This window comes from Lissotriton helveticus, chromosome 12 (assembly GCF_964261635.1).
Source record: "Lissotriton helveticus chromosome 12, aLisHel1.1, whole genome shotgun sequence".
NCBI classification, from domain to species: Eukaryota; Metazoa; Chordata; class Amphibia; order Caudata; family Salamandridae; genus Lissotriton; species Lissotriton helveticus.
In genome coordinates this window covers 566,850,663-566,862,555 of record NC_136073.1, presented here as the reverse complement: position 1 = coordinate 566,862,555, position 11,893 = coordinate 566,850,663, and positions in this window count along the sequence as shown.

The following is an 11,893-nucleotide window of genomic DNA, read 5'->3' as shown; positions in this document are numbered from 1 at the left end:
GGAGAGAATAATATGTATAGGAATAGAAGGCAAAACCAATTTAGGGACATTCGTAAACGAATGTTTCGCAATAGGGTGGTTTTAAATTTGTTAAAAAATATTAAGAAAGGTAAACAGAGAGCTGCTTTTTATAAGAAAAAGAAAAGTGTAGAGAAGATTGTTGATCATGCTTTTGAAGTTAAGAAAAAATTATTTATTTTAATAATCAATAGAATTAGGACACTTAACAAGACAATTGATGTTTTTAAATCAAACAGTAGATGCAAAAGAGTAATTAATCGGACAAATTTTTGTAACGTTTTTTCAGGAGAATGGATGCATAGTTCAAGTTGTGAGCCATTTTTCCAGGAGAATGATTTGGTGCATGCAGTTGACACCAGTGGTCGAGCATATGAGGTGAAAGACGGTTGTCCGATTGAAAAAGAGAAACTTGTGTCTAGAGATACAGAAGAGGTGTTAGCTGATGAAGTTTTAGGGAGACGTACTAAGGGTCCTGTGTACACCTGGAAGTGTAGTAGTATTTGTAGTGTGCGACAGGATTCAATCAATTTGCTTCGTAATTTCTTACGGACATATAGTAAGAAAAGTCTCAAACAGAAAATGAAGATGTTGCAAGAGTTAGATCCTTGCAGAGTGAGAGAAAACACAGGTTTGCAGGGGCATTCACTGGCTTGTCTTTCTAGAAAAGTATGTCAGAGTGTTTTTCATCATTTTAGGATGTTAGCAGTACATCATACTAAAGTTAGGAAATTAGTGAGAAGGTTGTATTATGCAAAAAGCCCAGCACTTAAGCTAAAACAGTTAAACAGTGCTCTTTTGCATGTAACTGAATTAGATGTGAAGACCATTTGTGAAGAAATTGAGTTAAATTACTTTGGTGAAAAAGAGGACAGTGTAGAAATTGACACAGAAATTCAAGGTAATGTGGAAGACAATGTACAGATTTCAAGTACAGAAAAGTTTGACCAGGAAATTTCCAAGTTTAAGGCGAAATCAAGTGAAAGGCCAAATTTTAGTTGTGTGTGTTGTCGACGAACTCATTATAAGCACCAGACTAGATTAGTTGATTTATATGTAAAAAGCGAAAAGGTAAATAATAATGAGTGGAAGGTTTTAGCAACTTATTTGTTGGTGGAGAATTCTTTTGATTTGAGTTCTGATCAACGTATTTGTAAATATTGTTATAATAAATTAAATGAAAACAGAATGCCTGCTAGAGCTGTTCATAATAATCTTGAGTTGGTAGACATTCCTCCTGAATTGATGGATTTAAATACATATGAATCTATTTTAATTCAATGTGTGCATCCTTTTCAGGCTATTGTTCGCATGGAGCCTAAGATAGGGAAATTGCCTCCTTCAGATTTACAGAGAGGATTAAAGGGAAGAGTTGTATATTTGCCTCTAGATTTCAAGAAAAATATTGATACAATTGGTGTAGAGAAAGTGGAAGAGGAACCTCTGGTTATTCTAGTTAATGGGGTTCCGACAAAGAGTAAGAAAACCTGACAAGATTTAGTGGATGTTAGGAAAGTCAAAAAGGCAACGTTGTATTTGGTCAAAAACAATGAGTACTACAAACATGTATGTGTTGGAGCAGAGCAAACAGTTGCAGAAGAAGACAGTGATTGTTCAGCCGGCCAAATTGAAAAAGTTGATGTGTTTAGAAGTGAAGAAATATATGAACATTATACTGTTCATCCTTTGCATTCCAAAGAAGTAATGGGGAATGCAATTGACTTGTTTCAAATGAAAGCAGCAAAAGGAAGTCCCATTAGTGTATGGGAAGAAAGTTTGGAAGCTCGTTGTTTTCCACAGTTATTTCCAACAGGTCAAGGTGGACGATATGACGATCGACCACTTCAAATTCCTGCATCTGAATACCGGACTTTAAGATTATATGCTGAAGATCCAAGGTTTCGTCAATCCATTCCGTATTTGTTTCATCTACTGTATGAAAGGGACTTGTCTGGGCTTTCTTATGCAGTGAACCATATACTGAAAAGTGGACCACATCTGCAAAATGTTTCGGCGAGGGACTTCATGGAGAAAGTCAATCTGCAAGACAGTATTTTGGAATCCCAGCTAATCAATCTCATGGCATGACAACGTGGTACAAACGAGTATTGGTTCGGTCGTCATGGGGAATTGAAATGTATGCTAAGAAACTTAGGAACTCCTACATGGTTCCTCACTCTTAGCTGTGCTGAGTATGCATGGGACGACTTACTTCAATTTCTACAAGAGGCAAACGCAAACATTCAAAATATAGAATTCAAAACACCTGGAGAACTGTGTTCATTGGATCCAGTGAATGTATGCAGATATTTCAATCATAGATTTGAAGCTAGGATGTCTTTTATTACGAACAAAAAAAATCCTCACCTTGGAGAGGTTTTGGATTTCTTTTGGAGAAAGGAGTATCAAGCGAGAGGTGCTCCTCACATACATATGTTGTTGTGGATTAAAGATGCATCCAAATTTGGAACAGATTCGGATGAGACAGTGATGAGCTTCATTGAAGAGTATTCAACATGTGCTGTTCTGAAAACTACCGAAGAAAACAGGTTAAGGCAACAAGTTTTACGCTTTCAATCCCATCGTTGTGGAAAGTACTGTCGTCGAAAATTCTGAAATAGGGACAAGTTCTACACAAAATGTCGTTTCGGGTTTCCACTACCAGTGATTTCTAAAGGAAGAGTAAATAATTTGATGTCTTCCCTGCGACATCTACGACCTCTCGAACACCTACTCTAAATTGGTGGTCCTAGGAGACTTTAATCTGTGGCCGGGCGGTCCACTGGACAGTGCCTTCTCCACTCTGTGCCAAGCCTGCAATGACATCCAGCTGCAACAGCTTGTCCGTTCTGCCACACATCGGAAGGGTCATGCCTTGGATCTTGTATTTGCAGACGTTCATCTAGTGACGGTGAATGACATCTTCTGTCAGTACTGGACGGATCACTCACTGGTTGCTTTTTCCCTCTACTTGGAGGATTACTCCTCGGTGGAGGCTGGGTCCAGACAGGCCAAGTTGGGCAGGCCCTGGTCCCGACTGTTAAAATCCGCGCCCTTGCCAAGCCTACTACCGGACAATTTTTGTCTGAGAGATTCGGCTGAGGAGAGTTATACCGCCTTATGCCGATCTATTTCGAACTCTTTGGATAAGGTGGCACCACTCCGCAGGTCTAGGGGTAGACTGAATCGGGCTTGCCCCTGGTACACGGATGACCTGCGGCAGTTAAAGCTGAGCTGTAAACGTGCCGAAAGGGCGTGGAGGAAGCAGTATTCTGATTCTTTGAAGGCCATCTTTAAACAGTCATTGCAGGAATACAAGGCACAGATCAAGGTGGCTAAGGCGTCCTATCTGGAAGTCACCTTGAATCAGGCTTCCAACAAGTCGCAAGCACTGTTCAAAATTGTCAGGGACCTGACCCATCCTTCATGCGCGGCCAATAATGTCCATGCGTCGCAGGCTCTGTGCGACTCCCTGGCGAGTGCCTTCGAAGAGAAGATTGCTAAAATCTTGGAAGGTTTACAGAGTCCAGCATCCACCCCCCCCCCGATCTGGGAGTTCCGGACGGCTCGCCCAGTCGACCCCAGCTGAGTGGCGCCGCTCTCAGTTTGGGAGCTCCGGACGTGTCACCTAGTCGACCCCAGCCGAATGGCCGTGCTCTTAGCTCGGGAGCTCCGGCGGTCTCATCCAGTCGACCCCAGCTGAGTGGTCATGCTTTCAGTCTGGGAGCTCCGGACGTCTCAGCCAGTCGACCCCGGTGGAGCGGGCCTGTCTCTGGCTTGGGAGCTCCGGACACTTCGCCCAGTCGACCCCAGCTGAGTGGACATGCCCTCAGTTTGGGAGCTCCGGACGCTGTGCCCAGTCGACCCCAGCTGAGCCGTTTCCCTACCCCCTCCTTTGAGGAGTTTTGTAGTGTGGCACAAGTGGTATCATCTGGTTCCCCTCTTGATCCACTGCCACCAAAATTTTGGAAAGTGTTTCAGAACGAACTCTTCCAGCCTTTGTATTCCATCTGCCTCCAGTCGTTTGACACCGCAACGGTTCCGGAGTGCTGGAAACTGGCAGCTGTGTCTCCTCTCCTTAAGAAATCCACCATGGACCCCGCCTGCTTGTCTAATTACAGACCGATTTCCTTGCTCCCCTTCCCCATTAAGATCATGGAGAAGTTAGTGACCTGGCTTCCTGGAAGAAAACATCTGGTTCGATGAGGTACAGTTTGATTTTCGCCCAGCACACGGGACGGAATCTGCGCTGGTGACCGTGCTTGACAACTTACGTTCGCGGGTCGACAGTGGGCGGGCAGCCTTTTTGGTGCTGCTCGACATGTCGGCCGCGTTCGACACGGTCTGCCATCGTACCCTCATCAGGAGGCTGGAGGAGTGCGGGGTCACGGCAGGTGCAAGGGACTGGCTGGTCTCTTATTTGAACAATCGGCAGCAGGTGGTGGCGTTGCCTCCTTTCAGCTCGGAGGTGCGGAGAGTAGGGCAGGGGGTACCTCAGGGCTCGGCCATCAGCCCTATACTCTTTAACCTTTACCTCCGCCCTCTGGTCCAACTAATTAAATCATTTGGCATCTCCGCATTTAATTATGCTGATGACACCCAGTTGGTCTTTTCGCTGGAAGGGAAGAACGCGGTCCCGCTGGAGGCTTTTCACCGACGCATGTCTGCCACAGCGGATTGGCTCCGGTCCGACTCCTTGCAGTTTAATAGTACAAAGACTGAGGTGTTGTATTGTTCTACGGAGCGGATTCCTCGTGAACTCCCGGAGAACTTCTGGCCCCCGACCTTCCCCGAGATTGTGCCAGCTGCTGAGTCGGCACGCAACCTGGGGGTGATTTTCGGCCCCAACTTGCAGCTGGATATGTACGTGAACAAGACCACATCCACGTGCATGATGCTGCTACCTATGCTGTGTAAAGTTCTGCCCCTTCTCCCCGAGCAGGCCAGGCCTGAAGTAGTGCGTGGTACCATCTTGAGTCGTCTTGACTATTGTAATGCGCTACTTCTGGAGGCTCCAAAAACACTGCTGGGGAAGTTGCAACGGGTGCAGAATTTGGCGGCCAAGCTGGCTCTTTCCCGCCCTAATCTTAGCTCTCCAGCAGCAGCCCTACGAGATCTACACTGGCTGCCTGTGCACCTATGCGTCTGTTACAAGGCTGCATGTTTAGTGTTTAAGGCGGTGCATGGACAAGGCCCGGTTCCATTGCAGAATATGTTTGTTTGGTACTCTCCTTCGCGGTCCTTACGCTCTTCTTCGGCTCATCTGCTTGTGGTACCGAGATTCCAGAGAGTGAGGATGGGTGGCCGTTCGTTCAGTGTCGCAGCGGCCAAGCTCTGGAACTCCCTTTCACTGTCCCTAAGAAGCCAAAGGGACTTCCTCCCGTTTAGAAAAGCCCTGAAAACCCATCTTTTCCCCAGGGTTGTCTGAGCAGCGTATGTGGTGTTAACGTTGATTTCAAGCGCCAGGATGCCCTTGGGGTGACAGGACCGCGCTATACAAGTATACATACATACATACTGTGACGAGGAAATCACCAAAAAATACATACAATTTAAAAAGAAACGAAGAGTCCAAGTACATCAACGACTACAACCCAGTGATTTTGTCCATGTGGAAGGCTAACATGGATATTCAGTTCGTTGCTGACAACTCTATTGCTGTGGCTCGATATGTGACGTCTTACATCACAAAAAAAGAAAAGACAGAACTGAAGGAAATGTGGGAGGACATTTCACATGAAAAGAGTATAAGTAAAAAATTATACAGTTTCAGTCTGAAGATGTTGTCGCATCGAGAAATTGGAGGATATGAATGTTCTGATCGGTTATCATCAGCAAGTCTCTACGTCAAGTCTAGAACAATTATTTGGGCGAGTCTAGGTCTTGCTACAACACGAAACCGAGTTTTGAAATCTGTACAAGAAATTGAGTATTTGGCGGAGAAAGAACCAAACAGTACAGATATTTTGAAGACAAACATGTTGGATACATACTATCCAAATAGAAGTAGTCATCTTGATAACAGTTGTTTGTATGAAGTTCTGCAAAACTATATTTATAAGAGGAACATCAGAGAAGATATCAATAATGGAATATATGCTGTCATTGGGTGTGAAGGATGTCTAGTGAAGCAGAGAAAAGGCCATTTGATTAATCATCGAAAATTGAGTTGCGAAAATCCAGAGAAAAGAGAATTTTACTATTTAGCTCTTTTGCAACTCTTTAAGCCATGGCATACAGAAGAGGAACTACTTGGAGATTTTCTCTGTTACGAAGATTCTTTTAATGCAACCAAGGATACCATAGAATGTCCTGTTTTTCCAAATTATCTGCAAATGTTGAATTAAGAAATAGAGCAAGAAGCCACAATTGCTGGAGATTGCTGGAGACAGTTCTCAAGACAGTCAGAGTTCTACTTCATTGAGTCAGGATCCACTAGGAGGACCAATTATCCAAAATGAAGCTGCCACTGCCATGGATGAGGTGGAAAGAGCTATGGAACAAGCTCAAGATGATGTAGTTAACTTAGAAGATTTGGTGAAACAACTAAACCTTGAGCAGAAACAGATATATGACGAAGTCACAGAACAGATTGAACATGGATTCAGTCATGATAAAAAAGAGTGCTCATGTACATTATTTAAGCCTGTCCGACTGTACGTGAGTAGAGAAGCGGGAACTGGAAAAAGTTTTCCGATTAAAGCAATTGCAACTTATCTGCAGAAAAGGACTGAATCACCGCTATCTTGTGTTGTTACTGCTCCAACTGGGCCGGCAGCACATAACATTAAAGGGATCACTTTACATCGTTTACTGATGCTACCAGTTGAGCATGATAACAAATTGCAATACCACAAGCTATCTGGAGATGCGTGTTCTGAAGTTTCCAGAGTCCTGAAGAAAATGAAGCTTCTTATCATTGATGAAGTAAGCATGGTCTCAAATCTAATGCTTGCTTTTGTGCATTTGAGAATGCAAGAAATTCTTAGAACAGAATATGATGTGTTATTTGGAGGAAACACATTATTGTTTTTGGAGATCTACTGCAGTTGACTCCAGTGAAAGGACAACCAGTGTTTAAAATGGTCACGCATGAAGATACCAGGAAGTGCCCAGGAAGCATTGGAAACGTTAATTTATGGTTAAATTTCAAATATGCAGAACTACTTCAAAATATGCGACAGGCAAAGGATGAAGATTATAAAAATATTCTACAAGATGTAAGAATCGGAAAAGTAAGTGAGCATGGGAAAGAAGCTTTACATGCACGATTAATTTCAAATTTGTATCCAAATGAAAACATTCTTCCAGAGAATATTTTTAAGAAATTTAATGAGAACAAATCTGGGATATGTTTGATGCCAACTCTGCAAGAATGTTCCATCTTCAACAACAAAATGTTAAAGTTAGAAAATGAAGAGATTGTGAAACTGGAAGCTATAGATAAAATAGAGCATATGGGAGCAACAATTATTTTGTCAGAAAATTTGAAATCAAAATTGGATTCATTAGAGAAGAGTCTATTTAAAACTGCTGGTTTTGAAAAGACTCTGAATGTGTGTTTAAATTGTCGTATCATTTTGAAAAGGAATTTAAATGTTGAAAGAGGTCTGGCAAATGGAGCAATGGGTCATGTTGTTGATTTTGTGAATTACAAAAATAGAGATGGAATTGAAATTAAAAAAATTAAATTTGATGGCATTGATGAAATAGAACAAATTTGTCGTTGTTCAGCTAGATTTTTGCTTGTGAAAGACTTATATGTTCGCCGAAAACAGTTTCCTGTTTGTTTGGCATATGCGTTGACAATTCATAAATCTCAAGGTTTAAGTGTAGATAGTGCTTTGGTGAACATTGGAAGTTCTGTGTTTAAAGAGGGTACGGCATATGTGGCATTATCACGAGTCAGAACTTTATCAGGATTGTACTTGATTGAGTGTGATGAGACAAAGATTTGTGCAGATCTAGATTGTGTTAAAGAATACAATAGATTAAGAAGAGAGTATGCTCCACATTTGCCTCAATATCCTCTGTTTGAAAAACGTGTGGTAGGCCGAAAAAGAAGAAATGAGAATAATTGCAGTGAGGTAGTAGCAAAAAGACAAAAAGTAGATGAAACTGTAATTGTAAGCAGAATTAAAAAGGATTCTGTTGAAGATGTTGTTGGATTTCAGTTTGAAAACAGTTCTGGTGTCAACTGCTATGCTAATGTAGTGGTTAATGTTGGTTTTTTTCTTCAAACTTTACAAGAACAGAGTGTTGAAAATCGGGATCAAAGATTCTGTTGTTTATTGAATTCTGTGTTTGAGAAATGTAGCAGTGATTTCTCAAACACAGAATTCAATAAATGTAGCAGTGTTGGATAAGAGGGTACAACCTAGTCAAGCAAGGGACTGGCTATCTGGTATATCTCTTCCGACCTTAAATTTAGAGCAAAGGAATGCCTTAAATTGCCCTTTTACACAGGAGGAAGTAAACTTTGCCATATCTAAAAGTAAAAAAAAATAAAGCTACAGGTCCCGATGGGCTACCCTCCGAAATATATAAAATATTGTGCCCCATAATTCTTTCCCATCTAACAGACCTGTTTAACAGTATCCTAGTCGATGGTACCTTACCTCCTGCATCTTGGGATAGGGCCTCCATAACCTTGATTTTAAAACCGGGTAAACCTACAACTAGCTGTGGGTCGTACAGGCCGATTTCAATTCTTAGCACAGATTATAAACTCTTTACATCGGTCCTTGCAAATAGATTGGGGGGAGTTGCAAACAACATTCTGCATATGGACCAGAAGGGATTTGTAAAGGGAAGGCAACTCTACGAATTGACCTACGACCTTATCGGAGCAATAGATATGGCCACATTAGCATCTCTCCCCTTAGCAGTTTTTACCCTTGATGCTACAAAAGCTTTCGATAGGGTAAACTGGGTATATCTAGAGGAGGTGTTGAGAAAGTTTAATTTAGGTGATAACTTTAGGCGTGCCATTAAATTACTATATAAAAGCCCTTCCGCTTCACTACTGGTTAACGGTGAACTTACTGAGCCATTTAACATCACGCGAGGAACCCGTCAGGGGTGTCCTCTCTCACCACTTTTGTTTGATTTATATATTGAACCTTTTGCTCAGTTAATTCGGGATAACTCTAATATAAAATCTTTTGTTTTTGAAGGATGGGAGAAGAGGGTCGCATTGTATGCGGATGATGTTCTTATTTTTTCATCTGAGCTGAGCTCGTCCTTTCCTACCGTTATATCTATTGCGGAAGAATTTGGGGCAATATCCGGATATGAAGTGAATGCATCCAAAACTGATATCATGGTTTGGAATCATCCCGTACCGATTGTAGGGGTACAGCCCAGCTCTACTCTCAGATATCTCGGGTTAAACATCTATACTGACATCAATAAGATTGTCCCCTTAAACTTTGCTGAAGTAGCTAAGGAGGCTCGAAGATCGTTGAGATTATGGTCTGCTCTCCCTATTTCCCTAATAGGCAGGGCTAACCTGGTCAAAATGACCATTTTGCCTAAGATTACATATCTATTCAATACAATCCCTCTTTTTTTCGACCCATCTTTGATTGCTAAACTTCAAACCAAAATAAATAGATTCATATGGAATAGTCATACGCCTAGACTATCTTGGAAGAAGATTAGACGACGTCGAGAAAAAGGGGGCCTTGCAGCACCAGACTTGCAATTTTATGGATGGGCCTTACAACTCTCACATATTAGGATGCTCTTAAAGGCCCCTAATAATGCTGGCTGCGGGAAACTATTTTCAGCACTTCTTAGGGGGGAAAAAATTGGGCCGACGAAGTTTCTATTAAAATTTGGCGACCCTAAGTATTTCAAGAAGGTTAAACTAAAGGTTTTAAGAGACCTGGCTAGAACATGGTCTACTCTAAGACGAACACTCAAAGTGGATTACTATTCTGGTAGGGCCCCACTTTGGGATTCCCCAGGAGCGCCGTCTTGGCTTTTAGATAGTTTAGCTCTCCCAGTTAGAGAAGCCGGACTCACATCATGGGGGGGAACTATTTGTTGAAGGAACTTTACTCTCATGGGAGACTCTGAGCTTAAATATAGGAACTCGTTTTTCACGATTTAAATATCTCCAAATTCAGAGTTGGGCACAGGCCTATAGCCAAGGAAGGGGTAGGTTTAAAATAGGTATCGATAGTAATCTAGTAACTCACCTGATGGATAAACCACCTTTCAAAAAAGAGATTACATTTTGGTACAATCTTATTCTGGATGAGACTGATGGTGAGTTTCTGTTACCCCTCTCGCTTTGGGAAACCTATATCACCGACACCGATGTGGAAGGCCTGTGGCTAAAATCATTTAGGATTTTGGGTGAGATTGTTAAACCATCTTGGCTCCGCCGCAAACCACTTGTTTACACTGCATAGAGTGTATTACTCTCCATTGCGTCTATCAAAGTTCCCCAATAATGATCAGGTGGCATGCCCTAGATGTGGCTTGGTAGCAGCATCAGATATTCATATGTTTTTTGAGTGTCCGTTTATATTAATATTTTGGAATGAAATCTGTGCTTCTCTCTCGTTAGCAATAGGTTCGCAAGTTAGCCCTAGTCCTATGTTAATTTTCTTTGGTATCATACCAGAGCTTGACGGTATGTGTAAAAAATTGGTCTTCTATAGCTGCTTGCTAGCTAGAAGAGAAATATGCAGACGGTGGAAAGATAAGACACCCCCTCTCTTTACCGATTGGCGTGCAGCAATGCTACAGATGTCTAAATTAGACATGGCTAGAGATGGTAATCAACACAAGAGAAGATTTTGGCTACTTTTGAACTGGTAATCTTAGAATAGGGGACCAAGGGTTTTTTTTTGGGTTTTTTTCCCCCCCATGTCCTATGATTTTGCTGCTTGTTGGGTCGTCCATTCGATCCTCGTCTTATACACATACCCATCAAGGGCGACGTCGGTTACAATCTGGGTTGTATTGAGCAGTACGCTAGTCCAGTTGGTACCATTCAACGATCATTGAGGTGTCGATGCTTGGCACTGCGGGATACCCCGGTTGGATCCATGAAAGTCCCCCCCAGTTAATCTGGGTCAGTGTCTTAGTCATCCCCTCTAACTGTTCGTTATTGTTTGGTCTCCAAGGGCAAATATGAGGACAAAAATTTTTTTAAAAAAATAAGAGAAATGTAGCAGTGATAGAGCAAAAATAGAAAGTGTTTCAGAAATTCGAAATCTTTTAGACATATGTTCTGGTCAAAAACAATTTTCACAGAATATTCAGCAAGATTGTCAGGAATTTTTAATGTATATGTTTGATGTATTGGAAGATGAAAGTGTAGATATAAAAAATCTTTTTAGCCTTTCTTATCAATGGCAGCATGACTGCGACAACTGTAGTTTATCAAGTAGTACTACAATAGACACAGAAAGATTTATATATTTGACTTTACAAGACTGCAAATCAGTGCCTTTTAATAATCTAGTTAAAGCAGCTGATCACAATATGGTGTGTACCCAATGTAAGTCTGCAATGCTGTCCACATTATTTATACAAAATTATGGCCAGTGTGGAAAATTAGTGCGTTTTGGTGAACATTATCTGCGCCATCTTGCCTCTTCCCCTGATGCCACACTTTGTCGTACGCGCCCGCCATTTTAAGATGTCCCGATCAGAACAAACCCTTTTGCATGCAGCTGGCCCCTGACATAGCCTTTTGCCTTCACTAAGCCTGCACGCTGACCACCCCCTGCTTGCACCTGCCTTGAGTCATAAACCCCGCTTCGGCGCTGCTCTGCCCCCGGCCCTCATCCTGTTCCCAGCGCGACACCTCCCTGCTTTCCTTTCATGATCTCCGGCCCTTAGATGCAAACCCCCT